This window comes from Eleutherodactylus coqui, chromosome 3 (genome assembly GCF_035609145.1).
Source record: "Eleutherodactylus coqui strain aEleCoq1 chromosome 3, aEleCoq1.hap1, whole genome shotgun sequence".
In the NCBI taxonomy this organism is placed as follows: Eukaryota; Metazoa; Chordata; class Amphibia; order Anura; family Eleutherodactylidae; genus Eleutherodactylus; species Eleutherodactylus coqui.
In genome coordinates, this window is record NC_089839.1 from 8,802,240 (window position 1) to 8,813,504 (window position 11,265).

The window sequence follows — 11,265 nt, forward strand, 5'->3', positions numbered from 1 at the left end:
TGGGTGGTTTGATGAAGACCTTTTAGCATGTAAGTCAAATTTTAAGCGATTGCCTCATGAAGACCTTTCTAAATAGAAAGTGGCCTTAAAGGGTTTTTATTACTAAAACCTTTTTAAATGGGGAAATCAAGCAATTTCAGTGACTTCCAATGAGGCCCGGTCATCGGTGCTAGACTATGCGACTAGCCAGGGCCAGAATTTCACTCGAAGTCAGCATATGCCAGAATAGGGGCGGCAAAAAGTGCCTCCTTTAGTGTCTGGAAGGCCTGATTTTGAGCTTGACCTCATGGGATGGATCTGTGTTTGGGACCCCCGGCAGTCCCTCTACACAACTCATGTAGAAGAGCAGCAATCTTGGCAAAGTCTTTGATGAAGCGCCTGTAGTATCCGGCTAGTCCAAGGAAAGCTCTCAGTTCCCGCAACGTCTTTGGCGCGTGCCATTGTTGTTTAGCTGCTACTTTATCCTTAGAAGGTAGGACTCCGTCTTTAGATACAATGTGACCTAGGTACTCAATCTCCCGTTGAAACAAATGACACTTCTTTGGTTTGACCTTTAGGCCATGAGCTTGTAAGCGATCCAACACTTGTCCCAGCTGCTTCAGATGATCCATAAGGGTTGCAGAATACACAATAATATCATCCAAGTAAATAAGAGTGGCTTCAAAATTGAGATCTCCGAGGCATCTCTCCATCAGTCATTGAAATGTCCCGGGGGCATTAGATAATCCAAATGGCATGCGATTAAACTCAAAGAGTCCCATTGGAAGAATGATTGCTGTCTTAGGACGGTCTCTTTCCGCAACAGGCACCTGCCAGTATCCGCTTGCAAGATCAAGTGTGGAGAAGTATTTGGCCTTTCCCAGGGCTGACAGGGACTCCTCGATTCGTGGTAGTAGGTATGAGTCTCTGACGGTACAGGCATTAAGTTTCCGGTAGTCCACACAGAATCTAATAGTTCCATCCTTTTTCTTCACCAGAACCACAGGAGCTGCCCAGGGACTCTGGCTATGTTGCACAACTCCCGAACTCAACATTTGTGTTAGCAGATTCTTGACCTCTTGATACAACTTAGGTGGGATTTGTCGATATCTCTCGCGGACTGGGGCCGCATCCCCTGTTGGGATCTCGTGTTGGATGACATCTATGCACCCAAAATCATCAGCATGGCGCGCGAAGGCAGCTTGGTGTTGCCGTAACACCTCTTCAATCGCTTGAATCTGTTCAGCACTAAAAGCAGTTAAATTAGCTCCCATCTGTTCCAATATAATTCGGCTATTCCACTGGGGCATCAGCGTTCTTTCTTTTTCCTTGGTTACAGCTAAGGTCCAGGATCTGTTTTCCATCGGGGCTAATGTTATTTTCTGTTTTGTCATTATGTCCCCTTCATGTATGTACACTTGTGCCAGTTCCACGCCAGAGGTAAGGGGAATCTCCCGAGATCCCATATTGATGCACCGCACTGGGACTCTTTCGTTTCGAACTACAGCTAGCGTTTGAGCTACTAGCGCATCCTGTCCCAATTCCCCAAGGCCCATGGGCTCTATCGCGACTTCAATCCCTTCCAGCGCCGGCTGGTCCCAACTGGCAAAGTCAGAGTTGTTTCATGCCGGGGAGGGAGTGTAAGACCCACTCTGCCAGGGACTTTAATGACCCTTACTGCTCGATGCCCTGGTACACTCTTCTGTGTACCACATACTCTTATCAATTGCTGAAGAGCTTTCCGGGTTGGACGGTGAGGTGTTGCTTGTTTCCAATATCCAGGCCCATTTTTAGCAAACATTATCTGATCCAAATCCCGCAGGATATTCATACCCAGAATTACAGGAACGTCTTCTTTAAAGGACTCACGTACAATAATAATACCTTTCTTGCCAACATCCTAACCGCATATCTGCACTTTCATCCATGCCACTCCCGATACAGGAATGGGTAGCTGGTTTGCAGCAGTGAGCTTGACTACTGTCTCTCTGTCAGGTCGAATCAGCGATTGGAAGTATCTATTAAAGAAGGCTTCTGGCATGGTCGTCACTTGTGAACCCGTGTCCACGAGGCAGTCAACTTCCTGCCCTTTAAATTTTGCACGAAGCGTTGGATATTCGGCAATCAGATGTTCGGAGCATTGGTTGGTGGGTTCTCTTCCCTCCTCTCCCACAGTATGCTCCCTTACTGTGGGAGATGATAGTTTAACGGCCTCTCTGGATGATGGACCTCAATGCTTCGACAGTCTTGTGCCAAATGGCCTCTTCTCCTACATTGCCAGCATTGTACAGCTTCCCTTTCTGCCCATCGGTCGGCATTATGCGGAGGTGGCAAATAAGAGTCTCTCCCTGCCGAACATGGGCCAAGAGGATAATGAGGCCTATCATAAGAGGGTCTTCTGGTACGATGCTTTCCATCCATTGTTGCTTGGGCTTGTTTCATTTCCTCTGCCATAGCATCTATAGTGTTTTGCAATTCCTGGACCTTTCTTTCTAAGATCTTTTATTTCTCTGTAGTGTGAGGGGGTTCAAGGACTTGGGTCTGTATAGCATTGGGACCAAAACTATCATCTTTATTCCTGGCTACTGCTTCTGATAACAGCTGATGAAACTTCAAGGAGGGATCAACTAGGGTCCATTCTCGTAAGATCTGACTCAAAGGAATATTACGCAGTCCAATGATAAACTGATCACGCAGTATCTGATCTACGGGCCCTATGACATCCAGGACAGGGCCCTCCCTCTTCTGAATGCTAGTCAATATCTCCTGTAGTGCATTTGCATATTGAGGAATATTTTCACTCTCAAGCTGAACTCGTATAAGGAATCTGGTTCCTAAGCTTCCAGAACTGGCAGTTTCTCTATAAACATCTTCTAATATCTGGACAATTTGATTAAGGGTTTTCCGGTCAGTTTCCGGACGCAGGATTACAGTCCTCCTAGCGTCCCCTTCCAGAGAAGTAAGGGCCAGCTGTGTCTGTAAATCAGGGCCCACATCATACATCCGTATAGTACTTTGCAGTCTCTCTGCCCAGTCTGCCAGAATGACGTTTTGTCCATCAAATTTTACAAGATAGCTAAATAGGGTGTTCATTGGGAGAACCCTTGCAGGGGTTCCACCACTAACAGAGGGTGTGGGTGCTGCATCACTAAGACTCGCCTGCATCACTGACGCTGTATCCTGCCGACTACGCCAAATGTAAGATCGCAGGTAGGGTGCGACAAGGGCTCAGATACAGCGCAGCAAATGGAGGCAAAGCACACAGGTTGTAATAAATCTAGTGTTTTTATAGACTGCAAGGAATTCAGTTTAGAAGAAGTGAGCAAAGACAATGTAATTGCAAATACAACACACAATCAATACACAGTGCAAATATAACACATAACCCATACACAGTGCAAATATAACACATAACCCATACACAGTGCAAATATAACACATAACCCATACACAGTGCAAATATACCACACAATCAATACACAGTGCAAATATAACTAGAGATGAGCAAACATACTAGTTTCGAGTAATTACTCGATCGAGCACCGCGATTTTCGAGTACTTCCGTACTCGAGTGTAAAGATTCGGGGGGCGCCGTACGGAAGTACTCGAAAATCGCGGTGCTTGGGCGAAAAAGGGGCGTGGCTGAGTAGGCTTGTTCATCTCTAAATATAACACATAACCCATACACAGTGCAAATAACCCCCCTCTTGGCAAAGGCACTATTATGATCTGTCAGGAGCCCCCTGTCCACTTACTGTTCAGATAGATGCAGCAGTCTTGTACTGAATACTGCTAGTGGCGGGATGCTTGTGTAAGAAGAAAGTTCTGGAAAGCCCCCACGTGTGTCCACCGATGATCAGAATGCTAGCAGTGAATGAAGGGTTAATCTCTTTTCCCCTTGCAGATCTTAGCCCAGTCCAGCACTCCGTATCAGCGATCTCCAGTCTTTATATCCCTTGTCAGGCCTCTCTAGCTTTCTGAGTGTGCTGAAGATCTGGTCACTTGTTCCTCATGGGAAGTCTCTATCTCCAGCAGCCCGAGCTCAGCACAGCCCTGTAGAACAACACTCCCAAAACTGCTTAGAACAGCACAAAAACTAAATGTCCCCCAAGCATACTCAGCTCACGCTCACTAGGAATGCTGGGAATTGTAGTTTACAGTACATCAGGGAGCTTTGCATATAGTTCAGGTTTTCTTGTATCTGTAGCCACTACTAAGGTGAGCCCCTTACATAAGCTAAAGAGTGGACTACCAATTCCAGCGCCATTGTGTCTAGAAGAAACAGAAAATGGAAAAATTGTATCACTAAGCAGCGAAAAAACATTGCCTGGTCACATGGATTCGGATTTCTCTTGCACAGTGCTGACAGCACGTCCGATGACCGCTTCTTGTCAGGCTGATGGAGGTGGAGTAACAGTGCAGAGAATGTTTTTTGGTGCACTTTGGGCCCTCTGATACATGTGGACGGATACCACGATGAATTGCGGCGGTTGTGATGTCCAAAAGAGGTCCGACACACTACTACATGGGGGTCTCTAATAAAGAGGCCAATTGGTATATATTCTATATGTCCATTTTCCATGGGGCTGGGTATAATTTCCAAAACTTTGCATTTCATTTGCCCGGCATCCAATGATGCGGTCTGCCCACTCAGAACAATTACATACAGGAGTATATGTCACAACATACGTACTATACCTTTAATGGGAGTTATTTTAATTCGCAGATGTTACACAACTGTGTACTCAGGCTGTGCCCTGACCTCTACCCTCCCCTTCCCAATCTAATTGCTTTATAATAGACCTGTTTATTGAGGCATGATGCTCGGCTACTTGAGCCAAGGCCATTTTTAACATGTGCATGAGAAACGGCGACCCCAACTCCCTTCCCCGCTGCTCCAGGTCACCGAGAAAAAAAAAACGAAAAAAATTTGTTTTCAAAAAGTTGAACAATCTAGATAGAGATAGGAGTGTGTGCAGCGCAGATGAATCGGTATGTAAGTCATTTGCTGCTGCTGGCACGGAGCATTAAACACTGCGAGAAGGGAGCCCATGTTTGTGCCTCTGTTACTAATTTATTTTCGGCCAAGAACAATATATAATTTTTTTTTTAGGATAAACATTATAAAGGAATGTGCCGGAGCGGGGGGCTTTGTGCCGTTATATATTATGCAGCTCTCCAAACAATTTTAAGTTCCGTTGGCATCCTGTCAAACAGAAGGCAAAGCAACAATAGCAAAATCCCATTAAAGTTGAGAAAGTTCCTTCCTGAGGTGAACACAAGTCAGAAATAGTCCTCTTGGCTCACTTTTCAATCTGGCATTGGGGAATAATAATACATGTTCTCTTAATGGAAATTATCTAATTTCATCCAAATGCAGTTCCAGAGAGAGCGAAGTTGACGCACAAGCAGTCAATATAACAACATTCTTCCGCGAGAGCTAAACAATAGGCCTTTGGCGGAACGGTGATTAATAACGTCAAACGAGGAAAAAACAGAAGGTGTAAAAATAGGCATTTGGAGATTGAACACAGTCCTCGATTCTTCATACGCCGCCGGCCTGCAGAATCTTGGCTGCGCCGGGGCTGAATGCTTAAGCACTTCATCAGTGGACTCTGAGCAAGTGAGGAGAAGGAGAGAAGGGATGGAGAAACGGGCCTTTATATTAAAACAAATCAAAAAAATGGCCATCTTTCCATCTGGTGCCGTTGTATGCGCTACATCAGTACACAGGCATCGATTCAACGAGGCACGCCAACGGTGTGAGCCGCACGCAGGCTGCTGGAGTCTGCAGCGTTGGCACTTCTAGTTTTTAGAAAAAGGTGATTGTGATTTTTTTACTCACTTTCCATATTTTTTGTGTTTTTGGATTCTCTTGTACTTTTACCAAAATTAATTTGCATTTTTTAAAAATTGAAATTAATCTCTATTTTTGTCATTTTATATAATTTGTCTTTTTAAAAATTTTTGGTTAATTTGTATTTAATTTGAAAATTTGTAATTAACTTTGAATTTTTCACTTGAATTTAATTTGTCAATTTTTAGTATTTTTAGTTATTTTGTAATCTTTCTATTTAGTTTGTATTTTTTTTATTTCAGATTTTCTTTTTTAATTCCATCTGTATATGTTTTACATGGTAACATAGTATGTTGGGCTGAAAAAAGACAAATGTCCATCCAGTTCAGCCGCTTTCCTCTTCCCCCCATGTTGATCCAGAGGGAGGCAAAAAACCCCAATGAGGCAGAAGCCAATTTACCCTATTTTGAGGGGAAAAAATTCCCTCCCGACTCCATAATGGCAGTTAGAATACTCCCTGGATCAACATTTGAAAGTTCCTACCCGACTCCAAGACCCGGATCAACAACCCGCTGGTTATTTAATGTCTATATCCTGTAATATCATAGCGCTCTAGTGAAGCATCTAGTCCCTCCTCTATGTGTCCTGCCATCACCACATCCTCAGGCAGAGAGTTCCACAGTCTCACTGCTCTTACAGTAAAGAACCCCCTTCTGTGTTGGTGATGAAGCTTTCTTTCTTCTAAATGTAATGCGTTCTTTAATATTTGTATTCTTATTTGTACTTAACTTGTAACTTTCTGTTGTTCGCAGTGATCTTTAAGCATAAGGGCCGTTTTACGCGGGATGACTAGAGCAGTAGCGCGCCTGACAGTCATCCTAGGGATAATTGCTCTTGTACTTTCACACAGGAGCATTCATTACTCAGTGAATGGGGGCAGAGCAGGCCGGAGATCGCTTCAGCCGCCCGCCTCCATTCACAGGAGACAGGCCGTCATTTAGAGATGAACGATGGCGTAGTTACTTGTGTCGATCGTTGTTTTCACGCCTGCTGAGACTGAACGACGAACGAAGTATCGCTTGTTGTTCAGACGACGGCGGCCTTTACACTGAATGATTACAATCATTGTTCAGATTCCCCGATCCACTGAGAATGTTCACAATAATTGGCGCTAAGGGTTTGTTCACACACAGCGGAAGGCCCCACTCACATGACTACTGTCAGGATCAGATCCGCAGCAGATTTTTCCATCATGAGCCTGTCTCTAATCAGTGTCAGAAGTCCAAGAATGGGCCTCAGAGTTCAGCCGCAGATCTGCATGCATACTTAGCCGCAGCCAATGGGGCAGATTCAAGTGTGATCAGTGATCTGTGCGATGTCGCTGCATTTCCTCGCGTTGATATCACGATTTTGTGTCGCTACAGATTTTGTAGCGCTATTTTGCCAGGATTTTTGGGAGGGGATTTGAAATTTAAGTTCTACCCTGAAAATAAGCCCTAGCTGCATGAAAAAAAAATACCCCCCCCCCCTAAATACATCACTTAACAGCAGTTGCTCACTCCGCCCTGTCTTCTCTGCAGCTCTCCGGCGCTTGCTTGTAGTTTTCTCTCAGCGCTTCCTGGTTAGGGGTTCAAATTCCCCGTCTCCCAGAAACACTGGCTGTGATTGTTTCGTGAGCACCACAGCGCAGCCAATCAGAGCCAGCGCTCGATGAACCAGTCACAGCCATCCATTAATTGGCTGTTAGGTGATGTTTTTTTCTATGCAGCTAGGGCTTATTTTAGGGCTTTTACGATAGGATTTCCTACTGTAAAAGTTGCATTTGTTGCTGGAACTGCTTTGCTGCTGGAAGCATACAGCGCCGTACACAGCACAGTGGCCCGGTGTAGTACTGCAGGCTGTGTTCCATTAAAGTGAATGGGCCTTAGCCTGCAGCTCTGCACTGTAGCCGTACAAGTGGCCATTTTGGTTCAATTGTACAGAAAAAAAGCACCAGCTCAACAGCAGGATGCGCAGACTTGGCCAGAATCAGCAAGAAAAGAATATCACGGCTTTAGTAAGACATATTAGAATCCCAACAGAAAGGTCATACAATGGCGCGACGAACTATCGTGTTGCAAGCTGTCACAGCAGCTCTGAGTCACATGACGCACCCACTCAGTTTAAGGCCGCTTTCACACGGGTGACAAAACTGCTGATGTGAATCAACCCATTCCCAGGAATGCGCTCTTTTCCTGTATGAGTTAAATCCATCTTGGATACGGACAAAACGCGCGCTTGAATTGACCGTATATATATATATCCTTAGACTGAAAAAAATATGACCGAAATAGAAAAACAGCTTGTAAGACTTATGTCCGATTTTCTGATAAAAATCATCCATTTAAGTCGATGGGTGCGATAGAAATACAGATTGCACAATGTGAGTGGGATTCATTTTTAATGGGGTATTCTGGACTCTCTTTAACTGATGACCGATCCTCTGGATAGTCGATCAGTAGTTGATGGACGGGAATCTGACACTCAAGACCCCAGTTAATCAGCTGATCGGCTGTCCGTACAACAGGCTGGGTGTTGTCATCAGCGGACAGGGGAGGAAGTGGGAGCACTGGCTTTACTCCCATTGGAATCACTGGGAGCGCCGCGCTGCTCTTCCCCTTACTGTCCAGAGCAGGATGTCAGTAACAGGACCAGGAAGTAGAATAGCAGCGCAGCACTCCCACTGATTTCAATGGGAGTGAAGTTGGCGTTCCCACTCCCTTCCCTGTCCGCTGCTCCACTGGACAATCAGCTGATGGATGGAGGTCCCAAGCGGCGGCCCCCTATCAATCAACTACTGATGATCCATCCAGAGGATTGGTCATCAGTTGAAGACAGCCCAAAGTACCCCTTTAACCATGGGGACCATAAAAAAAATTAAAAGAACTAGGATGTGCAGAGCCAGTACATTAGGCCTCAGTCAGACGAGTGTGTATGTGTGTGCATCTGTGCTGCACTGTGCAAAATGCGTGTGACCGAAGCTCCGTGCCCATTGCTTTCAATGGAGCTGGTGCTACAGCCACCAGCTCCATTGAAAGCAATAGGATGCAGGCAACCCCTGTAGTGATTTTTGGGGAAGGGGTTGAAATATAAGAAATATATCTCCACTTTTTAAAAGCCAGAACTTTTTTATTTTCCCCTCGGCCCGGCCGTATGAAGTTTGTATTTTCGTGGCGAGCCGCAGTTTTTATTGGCACCATTTTTTGGGTACATATCATGTATGGTAGAATTGTTATTATTTTTTGGGGGTCGGGAGGAAAACATCTCAGCTCTGCCATTGTTTTTACATTTTTACAGCATTAATTATGCAGCATAAATGACAGGATACGGTTTTTCTGCGGGCCGGTACGATTACGAGGACCCCAACATTTTTTTTTAAGCTTTTTCCACTTTTTTTTCTAAATTATAAGTATTGTTTGTTTGCATTTTTACTCTTAGCGCTCAGTCAGACAAGCGTTTTTTTTTTCACGCATGAATGGCCGTGTAAAAAAAAAAGCCCATCACGTGTAGAAAAATCATGTGAACAGGAGCATTTGAACTCGCATGACCTAACTTTTGCAGGCGGGATTTTTTTTGCGCTTGTAAAAATCAGACATGTGACCACTTTCATTGAAAAGCACTGATTCTAATAGAGCCGCTTTTTTCACGCATCTGACCGCGACCTTTAAGTCCCATAACTTTTTTTGCCATGGACAGAGCTCAGCAAGGGCTTGTTTTTTTGCGCGACGAGCTGTAGTTTTTATTGATACCATACTGGATACATACGTCTTTTTTTATCCCTTGTAGGCTCCGGTCAGACGAGCGTTTTTTCCGTGCATGAATAGGTAAGTGAAAAGAGCGCATCTAAAAGAACCAATGGGTTCCTATAGAAACGTTCACATGAGCGATTTTTAGATGCGCAAAAGGCTGCAAAGATAGGACATGCGAGTGCAACTCCCATCTAAGGTCCGTGGTGCGCACAAAGGTGGGACCTTCCTATCTTTGGAGCGTGTTTTCCATAGACTCCTATGGGAGCTGGAAAACACGTACCGCGCACCTCTGATCATGTGAACGGGCTACTTCAAATAGCTGGAATTCACCCGTTCACGCGGTCTTTTCCACAAGTGAAGGGCGATCTTTTTGCGCGCCTATTTGTGTGTGGAAAAAACGCTCGTCTGACCGAGGCCTTATTGTGGGGGTTTAGCAGCACAATGAACTAAATAAGCATTTCGGCTCTTTCGTTTTTTTGGATTGTCTGAGTTGTTATGAATCCAATGAAACCAAATATGTGGGGGGGGGGTTCTCCTTTTTTTTTTTACACAAAGAGCAGAAAGTGTGCAAAAAAAGGGGGATTTTTGTTACTATAGTTTTGCGGGGGTTTTAAAACAATTTTTGTTTTTTTTTTACATTTTTTTATGTTCCTGTTAAGGACTTGGACCAGAAAAGCTATGATCGCTTTAATAATGCATTGCAGAACTTACAATAGCAATCATAGGCCATTGCGAGCCCAGATACCATTGTATGGCGTTTGGTTGCCACGGCATGTAAGGAGTTAACACGAACGAGCCGATATACGTCGTTCTCATCTGCAGGGAGGGGAGGATGGAAGAGCCAGGAGCAGGAACTGAGCTCCCGCCCCCTCTCTACCTCCTCTCCGCCCCTCTGCACTATTTGCAATGAAAGGAGGCAGGATAGGGGCGGGGCTAATTCTTGGAATTTAGCCCTGCCCTGTGGGGGTGGAGAGAAGGCAGAGAGGGGGCGGGAGCTCAGTTCCTGCTCCTGGCTCTTCCATCCTACCCCCTGCAGATGAGGACACCGTATATCGGCTCGGTGTGAATGCACCCTTCGGCAGGTGTGGAAAAATGCTGCAAAGTAAGAATATTTTCAAAAATAGAAGGTGTCTGACTCCAAATGTATGCTTTAGCAGGACAACAACCCCCAACGTCCAGCCAATGTCATTTAGAACCATCTTCAGGGTAAAGAAGAACAAGGAGTCCTGCAAGTGCTGATTTGGCCCCACAGAGTCCTGATCTCACATCATCCAGTCTGTCTGAGATTACATGAAGAGACAGAAGGATTGGAGCGAGCCGACATCCACAGAAGATCTGGGCTTAGTTCTCCAAGATGTCTGGAACAACTTCCCTGCTGAGTTCCTTCAAGAACTGTGTGCAAGTGTACCAAGAAGAACTGATGCTGCTGTGAATGTAAAGAGCGGTCACCCCAAATATTGATGGGATTACATTTCTCTTTTGTTCAGTTACTTAGTATTTTGTTAATTGACACATAGACTATGAACACTTCTATTTCTGAAAACTTTCTTATTGTGTAGCATTTTTTCCACACCTGCCTAACACTTTTGCACATTACTGTATGCCAATACCTCGCCTGCTCTCCATCACAACCGTCCAACACTTCCCATTAGCAAATCAGCCTCTAGATGGCGCCAGAGCACAATCTATCTGCACTGGTGG